The sequence below is a fragment of the Ranitomeya imitator genome, chromosome 3 (genome assembly GCF_032444005.1).
Source record: "Ranitomeya imitator isolate aRanImi1 chromosome 3, aRanImi1.pri, whole genome shotgun sequence".
NCBI classification, from domain to species: Eukaryota; Metazoa; Chordata; class Amphibia; order Anura; family Dendrobatidae; genus Ranitomeya; species Ranitomeya imitator.
In genome coordinates, this window is record NC_091284.1 from 546,195,375 (window position 1) to 546,210,900 (window position 15,526).

Below are 15,526 nucleotides of genomic sequence, written 5' to 3' on the forward strand. Positions count from 1 at the left end.
ATAACCTCCATTTTCTCTTCTGTGTACGTAATCTATTTCACACAAAGTGAAGGGATGATGGCGGTCATGCATGTCATATCTATGCTCACCTGGACATGTGTCAGAAATAGTGAATTCATGAGGCTGTTATATGTGCATCATGAATTCATTATTTCTGACACCTGACTTGATGAGTATAGATCTGTTTTGTATGACAGCCATTGTCTCTTCAGTCTGTGTCCAATGGATACTGCAGAACAGAATCAGGACGGAATGACGTCAACAACATTACCACTAAAACAATATGTCTGCCTTCACACTAGCAGTATGTGGTCAGTATTTTATATCAGTATTTGTAAGCCAAAACAAGGAGTGGAACAATTAGAGGAAAATTATAATATTAACATATCTAGCACTTCAGCCTCTATCACCCACTCCAGGTTTTGGATTACAAATACTGATATTAATTACAGACCAAATACTGCTAGTGTGAGGACAGCCTTGGTTTGTAGATGAAATACATAGGAGACACGGTCAAGACACCAAAAAATAAAGTTTATTAACAAGAAATATTAGTAGCATTTAAGAAAATAAATGGTTGCAGATAAAATCACAACAGGACATTTACACAACATTGTCCTGCCATGACACACGTCCAATATCCAAATTAAAAAAGGCAGCAAATTGGTCCCACATGTTGCAAATTTCAGCTGTTGACCGCAGCGGGTGATGCTGGTAATCGGGCAGTGGGTGTGCAACTGATTTCTCCAGTTCAATGTTGGGCCGCTCCTTAGCCATTATGTAATTGTGCAGAACCACACAGGCTTTGACCACCTCGTCGACTGTCTCCATTTTTAAAACCAATGTCAAAGTGAACATAAGGCAATGATCACAATAAAGTAAAAAAATATAATTTTATTACAAAAAAATATAACAAAAAATAACGTACAAAAGAAAAACAAACAGTAATACTACAGCATATAAAAGATATACCGAATGATCAGACCAGATCCATATAATAAAAAATATATATATACTAGAAAAATAATATATAACCCTCCAAGGTGCAAAAGATGAATGACAAAAGAGATGGACAATCCATCTCAATAAAGTGCATATGCTTTCATAATAAATAGTCTAATCAAGACAAAAAAGTGCATAGAACCTCAAGGAGTCCTTGAAAAAGCCACTTAGGCGAAACGTACGTTGGAGTCGGAGTCCTTGAGGGCCACAGATCATCTTCACACTGGTACTAGTATTGCTCCAGAGGTTCTATGCACTTTTTTGTCTTGATTAGACTATTTATTATGAAAGCATATGCACTTTATTGAGATGGATTGTCCATCTCTTTTGTCATTCATCTTTTGCACCTTGGAGGGTTATATATTATTTTTCTAGTATATATATTTTTTATTATATGGATCTGGTCTCCTCATTCGGTATATCTTTTATATGCTGTAGTATTACTGTTTGTTTTTCTTTTGTACGTTATTTTTTGTTATATTTTTTGTAATAAAATTATATTTTTATACTTTATTGTGATCATTGCCTTATGTTCACTTTGACATTGGTTTTATATTTGATGGTGGACATTAATTCACTTGGGTGAATTTTGTTGTTTATTTGTCTCCATTTTTAGATTAATGGCTGATGCAAGAATGCGCCATTTTGAGACTAGAATACCAAAGGTACACTCTACTGTTCTTCGGGCCCTGGTCAGTCTGTAGTTAAAAATCCTTTTAGTGTGGTTCAAGTCCCGACTGGAATATGGCTTCAGTAGGTTTTCACACATTTGAAAGGTCTCATCACCAACCATAACAAATGGCATTGGTGGACCTTGAGTGTTGAGGAGAGTTCGTGGCCGTGGAAAATTAAAATTTTTGCCATACACACGGCGGCCCATATCAGAGTTCTTAAAAGTCTGGGAATCATTGCCAGGGGCAAAAGCTCCAATGTCCACGGCGATGAAGCGACAGTCCGCATTGGCTATTGCCATGAGCACAACAGAAAAAAAAAAATATATAAATATTTTATAATTGAAGTGCTCCGATCCTGTTCTGGCTAGTTTGATATGCCATCCACCCCTTCCAAACAGTTGGGGAAATCACACACACTCCAGAATTTTTCCGCAATTCCAATCCACATGTCCAAGGTGGGTAGGGGTATAAGCTCATCCCGAAGTATATTCCACAAAGCCCTGCAGGTGTTCGCAACTATTCCGGACAGGGTGAATATTCCAGGCCGGTATTGGAAGTGGAGGGATGATAAACTCTCTCCGGTTGCCAGAAATCTGGAAGAAAAAAAAAGTAAAAAACAATTACAATCAATTCTATTTATGGTGTTGTTCTGCTAAAGACATAAAGGAAAATACAAAAAAAAAAGTCAGAACACCCAAAATTAGCACTGGCATTGGTTTAGATTTGTTACGTACCTTAATGTAACCAGCAGACGTTCCTCTGGTGGAACCGCTCTACGGAGCTGGGTGTCCTGTCTCCGTATGGCTCCTTGGACACAAGCAAGCAAATCCCGGAACGAGTCTTGCGACATCCTTGTATATTCTGGGAATTTGTCCGGGTTGGCATTAAGCTCGCCATACAGCGTGTGATTGGATCCATGTCTCTCACGTAATTCAGTAATGGGGTGTCTCCAAAAACCCCTATGATGTCTTCTTCTCCATCTTTCGCAATTTCTGTCTTGCTCCCAAGCAAACGCACAGGCAAGAAACAGCTGGATGCTTAAATCCAGGTTGAAATAAAAGCTCTCCATGTGAAGATTCATAATGACACAAGATACAGGAGCAAAATCTGAAGATTTCAGCTGTTCAAGGGTCTATATAAAGATATCCCATAATACACGCCCTTCGTAGTCACATCGGCGGTGTCTGGTTATCTAGATTTTTCTCCGGTAAAATTTGTCACCATGTGAACCAAAAACGCAAACGCAGGAAAAAATGCATAGAAAAGCGTGCGTTCACGCATGCGTCTAAAAAATGCAGCGTTTGTACGTGTTTATATGCGTTTTTCCTGCACTTGCGGATGCGGATTAAACACTGCGGATTCTAATGCAAATGTTAAACTAGCCTTAGAAAAGTGTATAATGCGTTCTTTCATTCAGATCACCAAACAAATTAAAATATTAGACAAAGATAACACAAGCAAACACAGAATGCAGTCTTTAAATTAAGGTCTTTATTATTATAGGAAGCGGAAACCCAAACCTACAGGGCCTTGTGTGAAAAAATGATTGCCTGCTCCCGTTAAAACCTAAATTAACTGTGGTTTATCACATCTTTTTTGAAGCTGAGTTTAAATTCCCTAGCTACATGCACGCCTGATTACTGCAACACCTGTTCAGAATCAAGAAATCACTTAAATAGGACCTGCCTGACAAAGTGAAGTAGACCAAAAGCTCCTCAAAAGTTAGACATCATGCAGCGATCCAAAGAGTTTCTGGAGAAAATGAGAAACAAAGTAATTGAGATTTATTAGCCTGGAAAAGATTAGGCCTCTTTCACACTTCCGTCTTTCATCTCCCGTCAGAATGCGTGCAATCCTGCAAATTTTCACACAGGATGCGTTTTTTTCCAGAGACTTGTATTGGCGACGCATCCCGACGGATTACCACACGTCACGTCCGTCGTGCACTGGATCCGTTGGAATTTGGCAGCCCGTCATCTGGAAAAAACGTTGATTGTAACGTTTTTTGTCTGCGTTGGGAAAATGTGTTGCGACGCATCCTGCGGCATGCGTCGTTGGCTAGAATGGAAGCCTATGGACGCAGGATCCTTCTTGACACGTCATATGACGGAATCCAGCGCTGGTATACGTTTTTTTACACTGAGCATGCTCAGAATCAGGATTTTGTAGCCAATTGGCCAGACACCCCCAAATCTATATAAAACCTGGCCTGGGGCTTCAACCCCAAATGTGCCAGCAAGAAGACAGAAGACAGCTGCCAGCCAGCCTCTGTCCAGCCAGTTATCATCTGTCCAGCCAGCCAGCGTCCAGCCAGCGTCCAGCCAGCCAGCATCAGTCAGCCAGCATCCAGAGGCCTGCCTGCTATAAAACCTAGGCAGCCAGAGGCCTGACTGTGCTGCCAGAAGCCAGCGTCAAGCTAGAGCCTTCCAGCCAGTGTGACTACTGCCATTTTTGCGTGCATCTGTGTGCATGTGTGTGCATGTCAGTGTGTGTGTGTTTGTGTCTGTCTGTGTGCTTTTGTGCATATGCATCTGTGTGAGTTGGCGTGCGCCTGTGTGCTTTCGTGCGTGTGCATGCATTGTGTGTGTGCCTGTTTGCTTTTGTGTGTGTGCATGCATTGTGCATGCGTTTGTGTGATTTTGTGCATGTGCATGTGTTGTGCGTGCTCCTGTGCTTTCGGGCGCATGCGTGCATGTGTCTGGGTGACTGCGTATGCATGTCATTTTACTGTGATGTAGTTAATTAAAAGTAGTGTGGTGTGTGCAGCATGTGGTTTCAGTGTGTGTGTGTGTAATGGTGATGTGAGTGTGTGTCTTGCGTGTGTGTTTGTTTTTTTATTTTATTTTTTTATTGTATTGTTGAAAACATTTACACGTTATGTGCTTGTATTTAAAATAAAGAGCATTGTAGCTCCTAATTGTGATGGTAAAAAAAAGAAAAAAAAAAGAAATATTACAAATGTTTTATTTAAAATGTCCGTAGTATAATTTCACAATGGTAAACTTTAAAATGGTGTATGTACAAATGTCCACACATGCAATACACAGTTAGTTGAGTGTTTATTTTTTAATATAAAAGGTTATAGCAAATTTTTAAAGGTGTATTCTTTTTTAAGTTATTTTTAGGGATCTTTTCAAATCACATATGTCGTCAATACATTTTCAACTGGTGTGAAGGCATTTCAATTTTACAAGAGGGAATTTATTATTTTTTTTTTGGGTGGGGTGAAATGGTTTTACACCTGGCACATATTATTAAACTAGGTCAACCAGCTCAGACCGGTCTTCCTTGGGTATATTTTTTGGGGGTTGTTTCTCAAAACGTTTGTTGGCCTGCTTGAACATTGCTCAGATCATTTGTGCAGGGTGGTTTTTAAATATTTAACTTTTGCTAATTTGAGGGGTTTGTGGGTCTAAGTATAAATTCTTTATGCTTACAGATCCATCAGGGAACACTCAGGCAGCAGGGACCATCAGGACACCAGGGGCCACTGAGCCATCAAGGCAGTTTCCTGACGTATGGTAGCTTACAAGTGTCTTTATTTTTGCAGATACACCAGGAACCACCGAAACACCAGGGACCACTGAGCCATACAGCGAGTTTCCTGATGTAAGTATTACAGACCACAAAGCTTGGAATATCATTTGTATAGTAGCTTACAAGTGTCTTTATACTTGCAGATACACCAGGGACCACCGAGCCACCGAGACACCATGGACCACCGAGCCAGCCGAAAATGTCAAAAAATGAAAAAATACAGGGTATTTAGTTAATACTTTTTTTGCAAAAAAAGTATGTTAAGCTGGTTCCTGGGAAATCACATAATTTTGCAGCACCACACAGGCCTTGACAACCTCATCCACAGTCTCTGTGCAGTTTTATGGCGGTTAGCAGTACTTGCCACTTTGCGGTTAAAATGCCAAACGTGTACTCAACCACTCGTCTTGCTCTCGTTAAGCGGTAATTAAATACTTGTTTGGTTCGGGTCAAATCTCTACTTGCATAAGGTTTTAATAGGTGTGCTGATAGCTGGAATGCCTCATCACTAACACTCACAAATGGCATAGGTGGTCCAGATGTTCCCAGGAGTTGTCTTGCTGGTGGAACATCATAGCTGTCTCCATATAAACGACGCTCCATCGGAGAAGTTTTGAAGACTTGTGAGTCGTTTGACCGGCCATAGGCTCCAATGTCCACAGCAATAAATTTACAGTTGGCATCCACCATGGCCATGAGTACTATTGAAAAGTACTTTTTGTAATTAAAGTACTCTGAGCCAGATCCTGCAGGTTTTGAAATATGGATATGTTTGCCATCTACAGCACCAAAGCAATTTGGGAAATGGCACAGTTTCTCAAAATTTTCAGCACTCTGCAGCCAGATGTCCATAGTCGGATTTGGAATGTATTCCTGATGCAAAGTATCCCAGAGTGCACGGCAGGTCACTTTCACAATTCCGGAAATTGTTGATATTCCAAGGCGGAACTGGTAATGCAGTGAAGTTAGGGATTCTCAGGTAGCAAGGAATCTGTGAAAAACATATAAAAATGTTATTAAAAATTATAAACACCAACATTACATTTTGAAGAAATTTTCAAAAATATGATATTTTTTCTTAATTTTTTTTAAGTTTTGATAAATGGCACTGCAGACGTTTTTGTTCTGTTGTGATGCACATTAAAAACAGCATTTTTGCATTTGTGCATTCCTATTATGGAGCATGTGTTAAACACTGTGGAATGGGCACAAACAATAAAATAATTGACATGCGGCAGAAAATGCAACGCAGTGTTTCAGCGCAGTATTTTCTGCAGCATGTTCACTGCTGATGTGATTTTTCATTGGTTAAAACATGTTTACATGGCCTAAAATATGAACAATGGTAAAAAAAATAAAATAACAAGTAGGCTTATCGCAATGTCACCATCAGCCGCTCCGCCGGTGAGATGGATAACCTCATATATGTGTCCTGCCTTCGGATGACATCCCCAACAAGTTCCACCAAAACATCAAAGTGTTCCTGCCTCATCCGAACATAATTAAAAAATGTATCCGGGTTCTGCTGCAACTCCTTGTAGAGAGGTGAATACACGCCCCGGGTCATCCGCTGTGCATTTATGGGATGTATCCATAGGCGTCGCCGGCGACATCGCTGTTGAAGAATCCTCCATCTTGCTGCTGCCTCCTTCTCCCGAACTATTATTTCCAGCCTACTGGTCTCAAAAATAACATCAATAACTACGTTCGCAATCTTCACAAGCACTCCTTCCATCTCTGCCACTTTCTCTAAACCCTGCTAAAGATGGGGTGTAAAAACAGTCAATGTATAGTTTTGCCTATTTTCCACTAGCCAATCACATTTGGGAGACTCCCATTTTTAGGCATGGAAAACGGATCTGTCATAAAAAATGGATGAAACAGATGGTAAAAACGGACACAACGGATGCAACGGATCCAGTTATTTGACAGAACCGTCTAGCGGATTTGTTGAAATACTGGATGAGTTGCATCCGTTTTTCACTATTTTTGACGCAACCATCGATACGTCACGCCGATGCATTGTGACGCATCTGAAAATATGGAAGTGTGAAAGAGGCCTTATAAAGCCATTTTTCAAGCTTTGAGACAGCAGCAAACCACAGCGAGAGCCATTATCATCAAATGACGAATACATGGAACGGTGGTGAATATTCCTAGGACTGGTTGGCCAGCCAAAACTACCCCACAGATAAGTTCACACTAGGCATTTTTTCACTGTTTTTTTCTGCCTCAAAACCTGATCTCTTGGCAGAAAAGAAGCTGTAGAAAATACACATGTTTTCCTTGTTTTTTCTTGCAGCAAATTTGACATGCTAGATTTGTCTCTTGTGCATGATGATAAAGTTTAGTGTTGAAAAAAGTGCTATTCCACAGAATCAGGTTTTGGCACAAGAACTACTACTGAACTTTTTTAAATACTACTTGCTTTACTTCTGATATTTTTTCAGGTGTTTCCATGGTTTCTCAATATGTATGCCGAGTTAGGAAATAATTTCCCCCCTAAGAGCTTACGCACATGAGTGTATTTTTGGTCTGAATGCGATCTGACAACACATTGGATCACACTCAAACCAATGTTATGCTATGGGGCATTGCACATGTCTTTTTTACTCGGACAGAGCTGGTCAGTGGAAAAAAAATTGAAGCATACCCGAGTTTCATCCGATATTCAGATTGTTCTCAGCCACGCTAGTCAACGAGTGCTAGTCAATATTGTAATGAACTCGGATGACATCTGAATGCAGTCTGATTTCCATGGCCTGACAGAATTTAGAAGATGGAGACATTTTTTGCTGCACCTTTACCTCATCTGAGAGAATCAGGTCATACTATGCCCACAACTCTGATTAAAGTTTGACCAGAGTGTGATTTGCAAAATTGACCCGATTCTCTCGGATGAGCGAATTTATACTTGTGTGACCCTAGCCTATCATGGGACAATTAGCATCTACCTCATGGGGTTTTTGTCTTCCTTTGGATCAACATGTCAGGCTATAGGATGATATCAATGGACTTATGTCTACCTTTAAACTTAAAAACTGTGAAACTATGAAATGTAATAATTTGAAAGGAAACACCTCTGAAAAAACTTATAAACACCACAATAAAAACATTCTTGAAAATCAAGGTAAGTGTAAAAATAATGTTTTTGTGAGGGAGGCCTTAAGGAGTTTACTAACGTCATTTTTTTCCTGAAACATCATCTTTAACATCTTCTGGAATGGTTTTGTTATTAATTACTATTTTTGTTTCATATATAAGATAATGGTGGCTTCCAAGCAGAAGCAGCCTGAAGAATGAGTGTCACTTCTTTTAGATGCTATTGAAGTCTGAAACTTTTGAAGCCTGAAGTGGTTCATAATAAGTGACAAAAGATGGAACATATGCACAGAAAATAGTTTTGACATTGTTTTGCTTATGTTCATTCTTGTTGAATTTTTAGTGCTTTTTCTGGTGGGTTCCATATGAAATCCACATGAAAAAGAAATGTGAACTTACACTTTAAGGCTTCCGTCACACTAGCAGTATTTGGTCAGTATTTTACATCAGTATTTGCAAGCCAAAACTAGGAGTGGGTGATAAATGCAGAAGTGGTGCATATGTTTCTATTATACTTTTCCTCTAATTGTTCCACTCCTGGTTTTGGCTTACAAATACTGATGTAAAATACTGACCAAATACTGCTAGTGTGACCGCAGCCTAAGGAACACCATCAGCTTCCTGTTAAAGTTGAACAGGTCCGTCTGTGCAAACTGGAAAAATCATTCTTCAAACACTTGACAGAACAGTAGAAAAAAGACATGGACCACACATCCAAAAATTGTACGTTAATCTAATGCCGCTGGGAAAAAAATAGCAAAACTAAACATGAGGTTCTTAGTGTAATATTCTTATTAACCCCTTCATGACCCAGCCTATTTTGACCTTAAAGACCTTGCCGTTTTTTGCAATTCTGACCAGTGTCCTTTTATGAGGTAATAACTCAGGAACGCTTCAACGGATCCTAGCGGTTCTGAGATTGTTTTTTCGTGACATATTGGGCTTCATGATAGTGGTAAATTTAGGTCAATAAATTCTGCGTTTATTTGTGATAAAAACGGAAATTTGGCGAAAATTTTGAAAATTTCGCAATTTTCACATTTTGAATTTTTATTCTGTTAAACCAGAGAGATATGTGACACAAAATAGTTAATAAATAACATTTCCCACATGTTTACTTTACATCAGCACAATTTTGGAAACAAAATTTTTTTTTGTTAGGAAGTTATAAGGGTTAAAATTTGACCAGCGATTTGTCATTTTTACAACGAAATTTACAAAACCATTTTTTTTAGGGACCACCTCACATTTGAAGTCAGTTTGAGGGGTCTATATGGCTGAAAATACCCAAAAGTGACACCATTCTAAAAACTGCACCCCTCAAGGTACTCAAAACCACATTCAAGAAGTTTATTAACCCTTCAGGTGCTTCACAGCAGCAGAAGCAACATGGAAGGAAAAAATGAACATTTAACTTTTTAGTCACAAAAATTATCTTTTAGCAACAATTTTTTTATTTTCCCAATGGTAAAAGGAGAAACTGAACCACGAAAGTTGTTGTCCAATTTGTCCTGAGTACGCTGATACCTCATATGTGGGGGTAAACCACTGTTTGGGCGCACGGCAGGGCTTGGAAGGGAAGGAGCGCCATTTGACTTTTTGAATCAAAAATTGGCTCCACTCTTTAGCGGACACCATGTCACGTTTGGAGAGCCCCCGTGTGCCTAAAAATTGGAGCTCCCCCACAAGTGACCCCATTTTGGAAACTAGACGCCCCAAGGAACTTATCTAGATGCATAGTGAGCACTTTGAACCCCCAGGTGCTTCACAAATTAATCCGTAAAAATGAAAAAGTACTTTTTTTTCACAAAAAAATTATTTTAGCCTCAATTTTTTCATTTTCACATGGGCAACAGGATAAAATGGATCCTAAAATGTGTTGGGCAATTTCTCCTGAGTACACCAATACCTCACATGTGGGGGTAAACCACTGTTTGGGCACATGGTAAGGCTCGGAAGGGAAGGAGCGCCATTTGACTTTTTGAATGAAAAATTATTTCCATCGTTAGCGGACACCATGTCGCGTTTGGAGAGCTCCTGTGTGCCTAAACATTGGCGCTCCCCCACAAGTGACCCCATTTTGGAAACTAGACCCCCCAAGGAACTTATTTAGATGCCTAGTGAGCACTTTAAACCCTCAGGTGCTTCACAAATTGATCTGTAAAAATGAAAAAGTACTTTTTTTTCACAAAAAAATTCTTTTCGCCTCAATTTTTTCATTTTCACATGGGCAGTAGGGTAAAATGGATCATAAAATTTGTTGGGCAATTTCTCCCGAGTACGTCGATACCTCATATGTGGGGGTAAACCACTGTTTGGGCACTCGGCAGGGCTCGGAAGGGAAGGCGCGCCATTTGACTTTTTGAATGGAAAATTAGCTCCAATTGTTAGCGGACACCATGTCGCGTTTGGAGAGCCCCTGTGTGCCTAAACATTGGAGCTCCCCCACAAGTGACCCCATTTTGGAAACTAGACCCCCCAAGGAACTTATCTAGATGCATATTGAGCACTTTAAACCCCCAGGTGCTTCACAGAAGTGTATAACGCAGAGCCATGAAAATAAAAAATAATTTTTCTTTCCTCAAAAATGATTTTTTAGCCTGGAATTTCCTATTTTGCCAAGGATAATAGGAGAAATTGGACCCCAAATATTGTTGTCCTGTTTGTCCTGAGTACGCAGATACCCAATATGTGGGGGTAAACCACTGTTTGGGCGCACGGCAGGGCTCGGAAGGGATGGCACGCCATTTGGCTTTTTAAATGGAAAATTAGCTCCAATCATTAGCGGACACCATGTCACGTTTGGAGAGCCCCTGTGTGCCTAAACATTGGAGATCCCCCAGAAATGACACCATTTTGGAAACTAGACCCCCAAAGGAACTAATCTAGATGTGTGGTGAGGACTTTGAACCCCCAAGTGCTTCACAGAAGTTTATAACGCAGAGCCATGAAAAAAAAAAAAAATTATTTTCTCAAAAATGATCTTTTAGCCTGCAATTTTTTATTTTCCCAAGGGTAACAGGAGAAATTTGACCCCAAAAGTTGTTGTCCAGTTTCTCCTGAGTACGCTGATACCCCATATGTGGGGGTAAATCACTGTTTGGGCACATGCCGGGGCTCGGAAGTGAAGTAGTGACGTTTTGAAATGCAGACTTTGATGGAATGCTCTGTGGGCGTCACGTTGCGTTTGCAGAGCCCCTGATGTGGCTTAACAGTAGAAACCCCCCGCAAGTGACCCCATTTTGGAAACTAGACCCCCAAAGGAACTTATCTAGATGTGTGGTGAGCACTTTAAACCCCCAAGTGCTTCATAGAAGTTTATAATGCAGAGCCGTGAAAATAATAAATACGTTTTCTTTCCTCAAAAATAATTATTTAGCCCAGAATTTTTTATTTTCCCAAGGGTTACAGAAGAAACTGGACCCCAAAAGTTGTTGTCCAGTTTCTCCTGAGTACGCTGATACCCCATATGTGGGGGTAAACCACTGTTTGGGCACATGCCGAGGCTCGGAAGTGAAGTAGTGACGTTTTGAAATGCAGACTTTGATGGAATGCTCTGTGGGCGTCACGTTGCGTTTGCAGAGCCCCTGATGTGGCTTACCAGTAGAAACCCCCCACAAGTGACCGCATTTTGGAAACTAGACCCCGAAAGGAACTTATCTAGATGTGTGGTGAGCACTTTGAACCCCCAAGCGCTTCATAGAAGTTTATAATGCAGAGCCGTGAAAATAATAAATACGTTTTCTTTCCTCAAAAATAATTATTTAGCCCAGAATTTTTTAATTTTCCCAAGGGTAACAGGAGAAATTTGACCCCAATATTTGTTGTCCAGTTTCTCCTGAGTATGGTGATACCCCATATGTGGGGGTAAACTACTGTTTGGGCACATGCCGGGGCTTGGAATTGAAGTAGTGACGTTTTGAAATGCAGACTTTGATGGAATGCTCTGCGGGCGTCACGTTGCGTTTGCAGAGCCCCTGATGTGCCTAAACAGTAGAAACCCCCCACAAGTGACCCCATTTTGGAAACTAGACCCCAAAAGGAACTTATCTAGATGTGTGGTGAGCACTTTGAACCCCCAAGTGCTTCATAGAAGTTTATAATGCAGAGCCGTGAAAATAATAAATACGTTTTCTTTCCTCAAAAATAATTATTTAGCCCAGAATTTTTTATTTTCCCAAGGGTTACAGGAGAAATTGGACCCCAAAAGTTGTTGTCCAGTTTCTCCTGAGTACGCTGATACCCCATGAGTGGGGGTAAACCACTGTTTGGGCACACGTCGGGGCTCAGAAGTGAAGTAGTGACTTTTGAAATGCAGACTTTGATGGAATGGTCTGCGGGTGTCACGTTGCGTTTGCAGAGCCCCTGGTGTGCCTAAACAGTAGAAACCCCCACAAGTGACCCCATTTTAGAAATTAGACCCCCCAAGGAACTTATCTAGATATGTGGTGAGCACTTTGAACCCCCAAGTGCTTCACAGACGTTTACAACGCAGAGCCGTGAAAATAAAAAATCATTTTTCTTTCCTCAAAAATTATGTTTTAGCAAGCATTTTTTTTGATTCACAAGGGTAACAGGAGAAATTGGACCCCAGTAATTGTTGCGCAGTTTGTCCTGAGTATGCTGGTACCCCATATGTGGGGGTAAACCACTGTTTGGGCACACGTCAGGGCTCGGAAGTGAGGGAGCACCATTTGACTTTTTGAATACGAGATTGGCTGGAATCAATGGTGGCGCCATGTTGCGTTTGGAGACCCCTGATGTGCCTAAACAGTGGTAACCCCTCAATTCTACCTCCAACACTAACCCCAACACACCCCTAACCCTAATCCCAACTGTAGCCATAACCCTAAACACAACCCTAACCGCAACACACCCCTAACCACAACCCTAACCCCAACACACCCCTAACCATAACCACAACCCTAATTCCAACCCTAACCCTAAGGCTATGTGCCCACGTTGCGGATTCGTGTGAGATATTTTCGCACCATTTTTGAAAAATCCGCGGGTAAAAGGCACTGCGTTTTACCTGCGGATTTTCCGCGGATTTCCAGTGTTTTTTGTGCGGATTTCACCTGCGGATTCCTATTGAGGAACAGGTGTAAAACGCTGCGGAATCCGCACAAAGAATTGACATGCTGCGGAAAATACAACGCAGCGTTTCCGCGTGGTATTTTCTGCACCATGGGCACAGCGGATTTGGTTTCCATATGTTTACATGGTACTGTAAACCTGATGGAACACTGCTGCGAATCCGCAGCCAAATCCGCACCGTGTGCACATAGCCTAATTCTAAAGGTATGTGCACACGCTGCGGAAAACGCTGCGGATCCGCAACAGTTTCCCATGAGTTTACAGTTCAATGTAAACCTACGGGAAACAAAAATCGCTGTGCCCATGCTGCGGAAAAACTGCACGGAAACGCAGCGGTTTACATTCCGCAGCATGTCACTTCTTTGTGCGGATTCCGCAGCGGTTTTACAACTGCTCAAATAGAAAATCGCAGTTGTAAAACCGCAGTGAAATGCGCAGAAAAACCGCGGTAAATCCGCCATAAATCCGCAGCGGTTTAGCACTGCGGATTTATCAAATCCGCAGCGGAAAAATCCGCAGAGGACCAGAATACGTGTGCACATACCGAAACCCTAACCCTAGCCCTAACCCTAACCCTACCCCTACCCCTAGCCCTAACCCTAACCCTAACCCTAACCCTACCCCTACCCCTAGCCCTAACTCTAACCCTACCCCTAGCCCTAACCCTAACCCTAGCCCTAACCCTACCCCTAACCCTAACCCTACCCCTAACCCTACCCCTAACCCTACCCCTAACCCTAACCCTAACCCTATTCTAACATTAGTGGAAAAAAAAAAATTTCTTTATTTTTTTATTGTCCCTACCTATGGGGGTGACAAAGGGGGGGGGTCATTTATTATTTTTTTTATTTTGATCACTGAGATAGATTATATCTCAGTGATCAAAATGCACTTTGGAACGAATCTGCCGGCCGGCAGATTCGGCGGGCGCACTGCGCATGCGCCCGCCATTTTGGAAGATGGCGGCGCCCAGGGAGAAGACGGACGGGACCCCGGCTGGATCGGTAAGTATGATGGGGTGGGGGGGGACCACGGGGGGGGGGATCGGAGCACGGGGGGGGGAATCGGAGTGCGGGAGGGGTGGAACGGAGCACGGGGGGCGTGGAACGGAGCATGGGGGGGCTGGAATGGAGCACGGGGGGGTGGAACGGAGCACCGGGGGGGGTGGATCGGAGTGCAGGGGGGGTGATTGGAGCACGGGGGGGTGATTGGAGCACGGGGGGAGCGGACAAGAGCACGGGGGGGAGCGGAGCACTGGACGGAGGGGAGCCGGAGCAGTGTACCGGCCAGATCGGAGGGCTGGGGGGGCGATCGGAGGGGTGGGGTGGGGGCACACTAGTATTTCCAGCCATGGCCGATGATATTTCAGCATCGGCCATGGCTGGATTGTAATATTTCACCCGTTATAATGGGTGAAATATTACAAATCGCTCTGATTGGCAGTTTCACTTTCAACAGCCAATCAGAGCGATCGTAGCCACGAGGGGGTGAAGCCACCCCCCCTGGGCTAAACTACCACTCCCCCTGTCCCTGCAGATCGGGTGAAATGGGAGTTAACCCTTTCACCCGATCTGCAGGGACGCGATCTTTCCATGACGCCGCATAGGCGTCATGGGTCGGAATGGCACCGACTTTCATGACGCCTACGTGGCGTCAAAGGTCGGGAAGGGGTTAAACTGTATGAAGCCCACTGCCGAATCACTGTGAACCTCATAATTGGTCCTTATCTTTTTGTAGCATTTAATGTTGGGCACCGTGTGCCGACCACTGCCGCAGTGTCAGTGCACTAGCAGGGTGGGCAACTTAGTGCCTCACAGCACACATGTTGCAAGTATGAGTCTTCAAGACTCCAGGTCACACCACCATCTCAGTAACAATGGCCGCCATACAGCACCAACACCAAGTGAAAGGTGCTAAAAAACTCACCTTCTAAATCTTTAACACTTTTTCATTTGGGTTCCAGGTGAAATCCATCTGAAGCAGATGTGTGCACATACCCTAAGGGCTCCTACTCACTTGCACAAGACTCGGATGAGTCTCGCATGGCAAAACCCGGCTCTGCTGCAGGCACTCAGATCGGAGCATGCGGCTGCATTGGAATGCATGTGGCTGCA